The following is a 12,735-nucleotide window of genomic DNA, read 5'->3' as shown; positions in this document are numbered from 1 at the left end:
CATTCTGGTTGACTTTCCATTTCACCTCGAGGAACATCGTGACTTATTCACTGATTCCAGAGGGTCAAAGCATACTGAATACTACTACTATAGCTTTGCTACCCAATATGGTGTATGCCTCCTTTATTCTAACACTTAAGTGCTGCCATTGGTCTCTGCCATTCCAGAATCCTACCATTCTCTCGATATTAGGAATCTTAATTCCATGGCAACACCTTCTGTCAATCCCAGCCTATACGAGACAGTTATCACAGAGCGTGCCAAATTAACTGGTACCCCTTAGCAATGCTTTCCTCACTGCTTTATTTTATTTTTTTTTAATTTTTATTTATTTATGATAGTCACCAAGAGAGAGGAGAGAGGCAGAGGGAGAAGCAGGCTCCATGCACCGGGAGCCCGACGTGGGATTCGATCCCGGGTCTCCAGGATCGCGCCCTGGGCCAAAGGCAGGCGACAAACCGCTGAGCCACCCAGAGATCCCTCCTCACTGCTTTAGTAAAAGAAGTGTCCTTTGGGTTCTCCTGGGAAACACTGTCAAGTGGCAGTTTCTCTGATCACAAATAATACATTCATTCTAATATTTTTACATCCCTGAATCTTCAGACCCCTTTCTCAATACCATGCCAAGACAGTTACAGCATCTCCACCTATTTAGCTTAGGCTATCATAGTGTACAAGCTTCAAAGAGCCATCTCAGCAGCATGTTGGACAGGATCCTGGTGTCCTTACCAGAACACTGAGCTCCAAGTCATGAAGGGGTACCTTAATAATAAGCTATAGTCCACCCAGTTTCCTATCCCCACCTCCCATCATCATCCCCAATCCAGTATCCTCAAGATCCCTACACATATGCATCCCTAAGATTCTTCAAATATTCCTATTAACTAGGTCTTACTTTTTTTTTTTTTTTTTTTGACACATAAGCCACTTCTTCCCAGAACAAAAATGGTATTTCTGCTCTGGGGCTATGGTGAAATCTTAACTGTAGCTGTCAGTCTGGGGAAGAAAAGTATAATCTTTAGAAAAATCTCCCTTAGATATGACCTTTCAAATGTCTCCAGACAAGGGGAAGTTGCTCTCTTCTAGAAAGATCAAGAGATAGTGAATAGAAAGCTGATACCAGTTACCACTAAGGAAAAAGGCAGTCCATTTCATTTATTGTAGGTCTGTGAGAAGCTGGGTCTCCTCTTAATGGACTGACATTGGCAGGGATCTATACACCTTCTGGTAAGGTTTGCACCATGTGGGAAGTTAGTAAAAGGATGTGAAATCCTGGGGAGCCTGGCTGGCTCAGTCAGTGGAGTGTGCCACTATTGATCTTGGGGTTGTAAGTTTGAGCCCCACATTGGCTGTAGAGATTACTTAAAAAATAGTCTTTTTTTTAATAGTTTATTATTTTTACTTAGAAATTGTATACATCATGAATAAAAAGAAAGCAAAGGAATGATAAACATAGGAAGGAAAAAATAAAGTCTTAGGGGGAAAAAAGAATATAAAATCCTTATATGAGAACAAAGTTAATATATATATAATCAATACTCCACTTACTAAATACCCCATAAAGAGCGCCTGGGTGACTCAGTCAAGTAAGCATCTGCCTTCAGCTCAGGTCATGATCCCAGGGTCCTAGGATGGAGACCCCCGCACTGGGCTCCCTGCTGGTTCGGGAGTCTAACATCCTTCCCACCCCACTCATGCTCTCTCTTTTTCTCTCGCGTGCTCAATAAGTTAAATATTTAACATAAATAAATACTCCACAAAGAAGAGGATACCAAACCTATAGGAATAAGTACACCTTGGAGCAGAGTTAACACGGGTCACATTTTATTCAGACTTGATATTGCCTAGAGTCAGGACACAATACAGGGAGACAAGGAGAAGGCTTCGAGTAAGCAGAGGAGCTTGGATGTATTTTTTAGACTTTGGTTAAAGGAAAAAAAAAACTTGGAAATGGATGGTCAGTGTTTTTCATTGAAATTACAAAGTTGCCTTGTCTCCACTGTAGCACTTGTAGAAGTGATCCCCCTGAATAAGTCCTCCAAGCTGTGGCAATTCCCAACCATGTGCAGACATTGTGATTGAAGATGCCTATGTATGTAAGCAGGTGAGCAGTGAATAGAATTCAGCGAATTTAGAATTCTGTGTCTATGGTGATTTTTTTTTAAAATCTTATTTGAAATCTAGCTTAAGGAAGAAAAACACCATTTATAGTTTAATTGAAAACATTCAGGACTGAGGAATTTGTGAAATTTGCCCCAAAACATTCTTTTCAATAATTTAATTGTACTTAAACTGCAAGCAGTTTAAGCAAAGCTATTTGGACTTACTGTTTTAAGAACAGTTATACCCTCTACAGAGAAGAATCTAGTAATTGTGATGCCATCTTAGCCATTTTCCTGATGAGAGGAAATCAATTACTTACTGCTTGACACTGGAGGAGAATTTACCCACATAGTTAAATTCTTTGCTTGGAGTAGGAATGGGGTGAAACAACCTTTAAGTTAAGAAATTTGAGGCAGCCCGGGTGGCTCAGCGGTTTAGCGCCGCCTTCAGCCCAGGACCTGATCCTGGAGACCTGGGATCGAGTCCCACATTGGGTTCCCTGCATGGAGCCTGCTTCTCCCTCTGTCTCTGCCTCTCTCTCTTTGTGTCTCTCGTGAATAAATAAGTAAAATCTTTATTTAAAAAGTAAGAAATTTGGAACAAAGAGGGGAGCGGATGCAGTATCTGGGACAAAGGTGGGCCTAAGATTCAAAGGAAAGACCTAAATGTTTATACATACTAAGGAACCAATCTTGCCTATGGGAAAAGAGGGAGTTCCCATGGGCACTAGTCTGATGAAAGAGAAGTATCAAAAATGCTTAACCTGGTTTTTAATACAAAGTAAATATTGTCTTTTCTTTTTCATTTTAAAATTTTATTTATCTATTCATGAGAGACAGAGAGAGAGAGAGGCAGAGACAGAGGCAGAGGGAGAAGTAGGTTCCATGCAGGGAGCCCGACATGGGACTCCATCCTGAGACTGCAGACATCCTGAGCCAAAGGCAGATGCTCAACTGCTGAGCCACCCAGGTGTCCCTGTGTTTTCTTTTAGTGAAAGAAGTTTAATAGATAAAGCATGGTATCTAATCACTGACATCTGCAAAGGGCAAGGAGTTCAAAGATAATAATCAGCATTTGCCCTGTAACCTTGCATGTTTTTGTTATATGTTTTACATGCACATATGTGAGGTCAGACACCTGGTTCCTTGACCTGCTTTGAAAACATAAGCAGAACTGTGGTTGTATAATTTCATTATTAACTTAGCTCCAAGGTCTGTTTTGTTCCCTACTTATCTAGTATCTGATCTTACCAGGTGCCAAATAGTGCCTCATTGTCCAGAAGAATGCATAACTCCAGATCGTTTCGAGGCCCCCTCTTGTAAGATTTCAAGAAACCCCTCATCTTCCTCTCATGTATATAAGCTGTTCCTGAGTTCAACATGGAAAGGCAGCTTTGACAATGATCCCCTGCCTTCTCGTTGCACTGCCTTTCTGTTTAGCCATTGGCTTAATGCGCAGCATGTGCATGGACAAGTTTAAGTTTGGTAACATATGTATAACCTGTTTCCCAACTAATATGGCAGTCTTTTAAAGGGAAGGGCCAAAGAACTAAGTTTTCAATAAACAACATAATGCCCATTATTGTGTCTTACAAAATAATGCCTAAACATTTTCCATAATTCAGAACACTGTAACAATGTTCCAGTTTTGCTTTTAGATTAAAGGTGATCCTATTTCTAAAAATTTTAACAGATACTCTACATGGAAATTAATTTGCTTATGTATTGGAAAGTGTGCCTTGACTTTGGCACAAACCATAGTACTCTCTTATTAGGCATGTAGATTAAACCTCTGTAAGATCATCATCTTACTCAGGAGGATTATCATGACTATTATGATTTGAATTATGTTTAATAAGCATTTACTAAACACCTGTTATGTAAGAAGATTATCATGTTGGCCCCTGGGGATCAAATGAAGGGAACATTTTTTTTTTTAAGATTTTATTTATTTATTCATGACAGACACAGAGAGAGAGAGAGAGAGAGAGGCAGAGACAGAGGCAGAGGGAGAAGTAGGCTCCATGCAGGGAGTGCGACGTGGGACTCGATCCCGGGTCTTCAGGCTCACGCCCTGGGCCAAAGGCAGGCACTAAACCGCTGAGCCACCAGGGCTACCTGAAGGGAACATTTTATAAGGGAGTCCATGTTCCATAGTATAGGGATTTAGGAACCTTGAACCTCACATGGCCTAAAGAATTTCAGAACTCAGAGGAAATGAAAAGATCGTCTTGATACTGATCGTCTTGATCAGTATACTCACTTATCAGATGAGTGAACAAGGCCAGGTAAAATGAACAAGGCCAGGAGATAAAATTAACTGAACTAAATTACAAACTGGCTAGCTATAGAGTCAGAATTATAATCTAGGTCTCCTTGTTCCTGGTGTTCTATGTTTGTTCTGCTATACTCTGACAGGGGATGTCCTCTTGTTGGGGGTAATACATGGATGCTTTGCTGGAAATAAAGGCAGAGCTTAAGAACAGCATTTCCTCCACACTTTCTGCCCCTGGAATAGCATTTTATTACTACCCACAACTTATTTATTTTACATTTAAAAATAAAAAAGAGGTGCCTGCCTGGCTCAGTTGGAGGAGCATGTGACTTTTGATTTCAGGGTTGTGAGTTTGACCCCTTTGTTTGATGTAGAGATTACTTAAATAAACTTAAAAATAAGTAAATAGATATTAAAAAGCCAGTCTAACACTTAATTTCTCTTGCCCTGATCACAGATATATGTATCAACGTAGATGCAATTTTATGTGTTAATTTTTTTACTAAAATATTATAAGCATCTTCTCTAAGTTATTACAGTCTCATAAATACACTTTACACAATTAAGTTTACTGGTGGTTTCCATTGTAAAAGATGCTACTTTGTCACTCTAGGAAATCTATAATTTGGAAAAGTCAAAAGTTTGGGATTCCTGGGTGGCTCAGTGGTTGAGCATTTGCCTTCAGGTCATGATCCCAGGGTTCCAGAATGAAGTCCCATTTCAGGGTCACCATGGGGACACTGCTTTTCCCTCTGCCTGTGCTCTGTCTTTGTGTCTCTCATGAATAAATAAATAAATAATCTTTTTTTAAAAAGTTCAAAAATTAGGAGAAAAAAAGCATCTATAGTTACACCACATATAGATTCACCCACTATCTGTATTTTGGAATCATTATTATAATATTTAATCATTGCATAATTTTTTATCCTTTTTCAGTGTCTAAAATCAATTTTATTTTATTTTATTTTATTTAAATTTATGATAGTCACAGAGAGAGAGAGAGAGAAAGGCAGAGACACAGGCAGAGGGAGAAGCAGGCTCCATGCACCGGGAGCCCGATGTGGGATTCAATCCCGGGTCTCCAGGATCGCGCCCTGGGCCAAAGGCAGGTGCCAAACCGCTGCGCCACCCAGGGATCCCCCCCTCCTTTTTTTTTTTTTTTTAATTTATGATAGCAATTTTATTTTATTTTATTTTATCTTATTTTTTGATAGCAATTTTATTTTAATATAATCCAAACACATATCATTTAAAAAATACCAAGAAAAATTTATTTATGTATAAGACTTGATGCTATTGCATTTAAGTAAAGACAGAAAACACCTCCAAGGAAACCTAATATATTGTAATAGATGTTATGGCATTTTGCCCCCAGTTTAATAGCGCTGAGAGACAACTAAAATTGTCAATGTTTGGTACCATATGTAAAGTTTCATCTGTTACCCTGCAGCCATTAAGACTACTTCTGCTTAAATTCTGAAGCAGATTGTTGTCTCACAAATCCAAGTCTTCTGGAATAGTCTGTAGTGCTAAACTTGCAAACAAAATACCAACCTCTATCCCATCAAAACTCAGTGTGATGCCTCTTCAACAACCTTTTGTATATACTCTTAATCTAGAAGATCCCAATGTAAAAATTGTTCCTCCAACATTTTCAATTACAGACTGTGGAAGATTCTTGCATTCACTGATTTCTCAGATCCGTTCTTTCACCAGGTCATTTAATTTTCCCCAAATTAAAATCCTATGCTGCAGTTCCCCTTCCTCTTCAAGCACCCGAAAGGGCTTCAGAGTCTCCCTTTGGGGGGAGGTGCGGGGAGTGTGCCTGGGTGGCTCAGTCCCTTGTGCACCTGCCTGGGGCTCCGGTCATGATCCCAGGGTCCTGGGATGGAGCCCCGCCTCCGGCTCCCTGCTCTGGGGGAGCCTGCTTCTCCCTGCCTGCTGCTCCCCCTGCTTATGCTCTGTCAAAAAAAAAAAAAAAAAAAAAAAAAAAATCGTAAAAAAAAAAAAGAGTCTCGATTGGTTTCTTTGTAAGGAGGCAAGCAGTGTCCTCGGGGCTGAGCTGATAGCAGAGTTGAGGAATGAAGGTCACAATGCCTCTGTGTTTGCTGGGATTCCTGCGTCTTAACTGGAAAGAGCAAGGTGTCCTCAGGGGCCCCCACCCTCCCCGGGCCCAGACCCCTTCCCCGCACCGCTCCCGCTGCTGGAAGCACTTCTCCTTCCCCTGGGCGCTAACATGAAGTCGCGGGTAATTTTTTTTTTTTTAATCTCGACAGAAATAGGTTTCACTATAATAGGCGATGGTGTTGAGATTCCTGGAGGGCAGTAGGGGCTGAACGGGGTAGCAGAATTGGCCTGTGATGCCGTGCAGCGCTGTTCTGCAGTCTTTCTCCTAAGAAGCATTTGATAGAATTCTGTTTCTCCACCCTCCTGACGTCAACCGTGGCGTCGCCCAATGGATGTGAGTGGAAATGGCCTGTGTCCGTTGCAAGTGGAAGCCTTTAAAAGTCAGGGCATGGTTGGCTCTGCTTCTTTCCTCCTGCCCTGGTGAGGTGCAATGTGTGAGATGATGGATGTTGCATCAGCCTGAGTCTTTGTGTAAAGAGGATGCAGAACAGAAAGAGGGGGTACCTCGAAAAGGTGGTTAGAGAAATTTTAATGAAATTGCAACTTACAGTGGTGTGACAAGATAAAGGGAAACTATAAAAGCTGAAGGGATACCATAGGGCTAGCAGCTGCAGGAAGCCTGCTGTCTAAACTGGGGAGGACAAGAGAGAGGGATGGCTGAAACCAGTGAGTGCACAGTAGTAGGAGAGAGCCAGCAGGAGCTGTGGCCTTTGGTGTAGGAAAGCATAACCTGTCACTGCAGAGGCCATCAAGAGAATCAACGCAGCAGTCTTTCTCTGACCTCCCAGTTTCCAGTCTCCTGCCAGTCCTTCCCGTTGGCCAAACCCAGCTGGAAACCTGGTTAATGCTGTTGATAAAAGTCAGGATCTTGGGGGCACAGAGCAGAGTGTGAAAAGATGGTGAATGGATCTGAAAGAGTAAAATAAAAGAGTAAAAATAAAAAACCCTGTCCTCTGTCAACCCTCTGTCCTTCTTCCCCATCGGTGTCCACTATGATTCTTTTTTTTTCTAGGTGAAAAATTCATTTCCCACAAGCAGGTTACACACCGGCAGTCCCATCAGCCAGTATAGCCTCCCCAGGTATTACCAATTCAGTTATATTCTCACCTGAAACCTAAGACCTTAGCCACCCACCACCAGTGCTCTTCACATAAAACTGTAGATCTTTTTTAAAAAAGAAAAAGAAACAATTAATTAGTATAAAACATTGCTGATACTGTCTAATCTGGACAATATCCAGCACAGTATGCTTCTCCGGCTCCTTAGCAGCTATGTGACTCATAACTTGTGTGCTTCATGGGGCAAACTGGAGCTCCCTGGAGGAAGATGGTTCACAGGTGAAAATGGAGCCGACAAAGAATTGGATACCAGGGTAGCAAGGAGAGAATGACAAACCAGGAGCTGCTGAGCTGAGTTGTCTTCACCACCAGGATTCGATTATAGAGACCTCTGTCTTGGTCAGCATGCTATAGCCTGTCTTTAGAGGAATGTAGCATCCAGACCCGGAGAAGGGACTTAGTAAAAGGTAGGTGAGGTGGTGGTTAGAACTCCAGCCTGTTCTATCTGGTACAGTACAGAAGGTGGAGGAGACAAGCGTCTTCCAACAGTGAGGAGATAGACAGGAAGCAGCCCAATCCTCATGCAGCGCACTGTCAATCCATAAATATTGAGCATTATTGTGGCTCTATTATCGTTTTGAAAACCAGAGATATGATGTTTTAAAAAAAAAAATCCCTGTCTTTATGGAGCTTGGGTAGAAATGAGGAAGGCAGAAGTCAGATACTTCATTCAAATGGTTCGTTTATTCATAGAGTAAAACATGCCATGGAGAACCCTGTGGTCATATCCAAGCGCGCACCAGGCCCGACCTGATCTGGAGAGTCGGGAAAGCCCTCTCAGGGAGATGAATGTATCTTGGCATCATTAGTGGGCAGGTGTGGGAGCAGCAGATCACTTCCATACCCCAGGCTGTCATGGTGAAAGGGCTCCCGATCGCTAGCCTGTCAGCCTTGACTCTGCCGAGCTCCAGGCCTGCAGCGGGCCGAGCCAGACAGAAGGCCGGCCCTGGAATCCTGCGGAAGAGACATGGCTGTGAATGGTAACATGCAGTGGCTCCAATTTCATTTCCTCTGTGAGCCTAATATTTCTCTCTCTCTCTCTCTGTGTGTGTGTGTGTGTGTGAGGCAGAGGGAGAGAGAGAGAGAACACTTATATCTCTGTCTCTACTGCTATTTCCTTGTTTGCTCCAATGTTGGGTCTGTAAACCTGGAAACACCACCAGCAACCATTAACAGTGAATCTCAGGTACTTGAGGCCAATGCTAAACTTTCTCATGGTTTATTCCTGCCAATCTCTTCTTTCTCTTCATGGTTCCTGTGTCTCTTCAGAGTTGATTCATTTTGTGTGGTGGCTAAGAACCCTGAAGTCTTATAAACCTAGGTCCCAGTGTTGGCTTCCCCAGTCACCAGCTGTGAGACCTGGGGCAAGTTCCTTACTGTCCCTAAGCTTCAATTTCCCCGGTTATAAATTGAGGCTAATCACAGTCCCTCCCTCACAGGGCTAGGGTGGCAACAGAAATTCTAGTTGTTACGTGGTTTTTCCTTTTTCACCACTTGGACCTGACAGCAAAATCTCAGTCCCAAACACTGACACTCAGCCTCCACGAGGACACTGTAGTTATTCTCAGATGCTTCTCATGCAGGGCTGCTTCCCATAAACACCTCAGCCAGGCTCACTGTCTAGGACATCATGGCAGGTTTAGCCATGAAGTCAGTGCCTCCTCCTCCTTCTCTCCATTCCTTCTAAATACTTAAGCTTTTCCTAATATGGATACAGATTTTGTGTTTTTTTTTCCCATGTTTATGGAACAATTTTATGTAAAGTCTTCTTAATTTGAAAGTCACACAAATATGTTATGCGTTTCTATATCTGGGGAAAAAACACTCTAACAACTGAAATGGCATTAAGTCGCTTTGTACTAATGCTAATGTTTTCCATGGATCTATGGGCCTGGATGGTAATGAAACAGTTCCTCAGCCTGGGACTAGATGATCTCTTCAGATTCTTTTAGAGATATGAAGAGCAAACTAATGACAAAATAATGAGTTCTAGTCTACATGATGCACAAGGTATGTGCCCAGGCTTTGTTGATAGGGTCAAGATGTTCTTGGCTGATATTTCAAGAAAAAAAGAGTATAATCATCTATAATTCTTTATTTTAGGATTTATTTAGGCTAGTCTCTCTCTCTCTCTCTCTCTTTTTCTATATGCTAGTCTCTTTCTTGATCTCTGGATGCAACAACAATAGAGTTCCTGAGTAGGCACACATATTTTTTTTTTAAATTTTTATTTATTTATGATAGTCACACACAGAGAGAGAGAGGCAGAGACATAGGCAGAGGGAGAAGCAGGCTCCATGCACCGGGAGCCCGATGTGGGATTCGATCCTGGGTCTCCAGAATCGCGCCCTGGGCCAAAGGCAGGCGCCAAACCGCTGCACCACCCAGGGATCCCGGCACACATATTTTTAATTGCAACACTGAATGCATCTTATCCTAACATTTTTCTCAACTTTTTTGGAGAAGCAATTTAGATTTACAGATGTTTCAAAGATAGTACACAGATAAAATGCAAAGATAGCACAGAGATAAGTTTCAAAGATAGTACAGAGAATTCTTTTATAGACCTGTCTTGGAGATTCTGCAGGTTTTGTTCTGGACCTACCACAATAAAGCAAATATCACAGTAAAGCAAGTCAAATGAATGTTTTGGTTTCCTAGTGCATATAACAGTTGTGTTTACGCTATACTGCAGTCTATTAAGTGTGCAATAGCATTATGTTTAAAAAAGAGAATGTACATACCTTAATTAAAAAATACTTTATTGCTAAAAAATGCCAACCAGTCGTCTGAGCTACCAGTGAGTTGTAATCTTTTGCTGGTGGAGAGTCTTGCCTTGATGTTGATGGCTGTTGACTGTTGAGAGTGGTTGCTGAAGACTGAGGCAGCTGTGGCAATTTCTTAAAATAAGACAGCAATGAAGTTTACTGCACCAATTGACTCTTCCTTTCACAATGTCTCTGTAGCACGTGGTGCTATTTGATAACACTTTACCCAAAGTAGAACTTGTTTCAAAATTGGAGTCAGTCCTCTCAAACCAGCTGCTGCTTTATCAACTAAGTGTACGTAATATTCGAAATCTTTGTTGTCAGTTAAACAGTCTTCACAGGATCTTCACCAGGAGCAGATTCCATCTCAGGAAACCACTGTCTTTGCTCATCCATAAGCAGCAACTCCTCATCCATGAAAGTTTATCATGAGTTTGCAGTCAGTCACATGTTCAGATTCCACTTCTAGTTCTCACACTGTTTCCACCACATCTGCAGTTACTGCCCCCACTGAAGTCCTGAACCCCTCCTGGTCATCCATGAGGGCTGCAACCAACTTGTTCCAAATTCCATTCATGTTGATATTTTGACTTCTTCCTAAGAGTCATGAATGTTCTTAATGGTGAATCCTTTCTAGAAGGTTTTCAATGGATCTTGCCCAGGTTCCTTCAAAGAATCACTGTCTCTGGCAACTATAATCTTATGAAATGTATTTCTTACATAGTAAGACTTGAAAGTGAAAATTACTCCTTGATCCATGGGCTATAGAATGAATGTTGTATTAGACATTAATCTTGCTGTACATCTCCATCAGATCTCTTGGGTTTGTCAATGAGCAGCAATATTTTGAAAGGAATATTTTTTTCTGAGCAGTAGTTCTCAACAATGGGCTTAAAATATTTGGTAAACCATATTGTAAACAGATGTGCTGTCATTCAGGCTTTGTTGTTCTATTTACAGAGCACAGACAGAGTGAATTTAGCATAATACTTAAGGCCCAGGGTTTTCAGAATAAGTGAGCAGTGGCTTAACTTAAAGTCACCAGCTGCATCAGCCCCAAACCAGAGAGTCAGCCTGTCCTTTGAAACCAGGCTGTGGCATCTCCACTCTAGTGATGAAAGTCCTACATGGCATCTTCTAATAGTTTCACATATGTTGAAAATCCATTGTTTAGTGTAACCATGAATTATCTTAGCTAGATCTTCTGAATCACTTATTGCAGCTTCTACACCAGCACTTGCTGCTTCACCTTGCACTTTAATTTTATGGAGATGGCTTCTTTCCTTAAACCTCATGAACCAACCTCTGTTAGCTTCAAACTTTTCTTCTGCAGCTTCCTCACCTCTCTCAGGCTTCACAGAATTGAAGAGAGTTAGGGTCCTTCTCTGGATTAGGTTTTGGATTAAGGGAATATTGTGGCTGGTTTGATCTTCTATCTAGACTCCTGAAACTTCCTCCATATCAGTAATAAGGCTGTTTTTTTGTTTTCTTATCCTTCATGTGTTCACTGGAATAGCATTTTCAGTTTCCTTCAAGAACTTTTCCTTTGCATTCATTTCACAAGTTGGCTAACTGGGCTATCTCAGCTTTTGACATGCCTTCCTCACTAAGTTTAGGCGTTTCTAGCTTTTGACTTAAAGTGAGAGATGTGTGACTCTTCCCTTCACTTGAACACTTGGAGGCCATTGTAGGGTTATTAATGGGCTTAATTTCAAAATCCTTGTGCCTCAAGGAACAGGGAGCCCTGTGAGGAGGGAGTGAGATGCAAGACTGGCCCATTGTTAGAGCACTCAGAACACAAGCAACATTTATCAATTAAGTTGGCGATCTTAATTTGGGCTCAGTTTGTGGTGCCCCCAAACAAGTGCAATAGTAACATCAAAGATCACCGATCACTGTAACAAATAGAATTATAATGAAAAATTTGAACTATTGTAAGAATCACCAAAATGTGACACAGAGACACAGAGTGAACAAATGCTATTTGAAAAATGGGGCCAGGGTAGCCCAGGTGGCTCAGTGGTTTAGCGCTGCCTTTGGCCTGGGGCCTGATTCTGGAGACCTGGGATGGAGTCCTGCGTCCAGCTACCTGTGTCTGTCCTGCTTCTCCCTCTGCCTGTGTCTCTGCCTCTCTCTTCCTGTGTCTCTCATGAATAAATAAATAAAATCTTAAAAAAAAAAAAAAAGAAAAAGAAAAATGGGGCCAGTGGATTTGCTCAACGCAGGGTTGCCACAAGCCTTTAATTTGTAAAACACACAGTCTTTATGAAGTGTAATAAAGCAATACACCTTGAGAGCTTTCATGCAGCTCCCCTAATGTTATCACACCGCATGTAAGTAGGTGC

At 41.7% G+C, this 12,735-nt stretch overlaps 1 long non-coding RNA gene and 1 pseudogene across 1 annotated transcript; both read right to left on the bottom strand.

The window, feature by feature from the left end:
• Positions 1-5,647: 5,647 nt before the first annotated feature.
• On the bottom strand, positions 5,648-8,145 carry LOC111096479 (annotated as a pseudogene).
• A 142-nt stretch (positions 8,146-8,287) lies between these two features.
• Positions 8,288-12,490, bottom strand: LOC119863946. The gene is made up of 2 exons (XR_005360425.1): positions 10,367-12,490; positions 8,288-8,576 (listed from the first exon to the last, which is right to left on the bottom strand). It is a non-coding gene; the product is annotated as an uncharacterized LOC119863946 (long non-coding RNA).
• Between the last annotated feature and the right edge of the window lie 245 nt (positions 12,491-12,735).

This window comes from Canis lupus, chromosome 6, assembly GCF_011100685.1.
Source record: "Canis lupus familiaris isolate Mischka breed German Shepherd chromosome 6, alternate assembly UU_Cfam_GSD_1.0, whole genome shotgun sequence".
Classification (NCBI taxonomy): domain Eukaryota; kingdom Metazoa; phylum Chordata; class Mammalia; order Carnivora; family Canidae; genus Canis; species Canis lupus.
The sequence above is the reverse complement of the archived record's forward strand: the minus strand, read 5'-3'. Positions and strand labels throughout refer to the sequence as shown.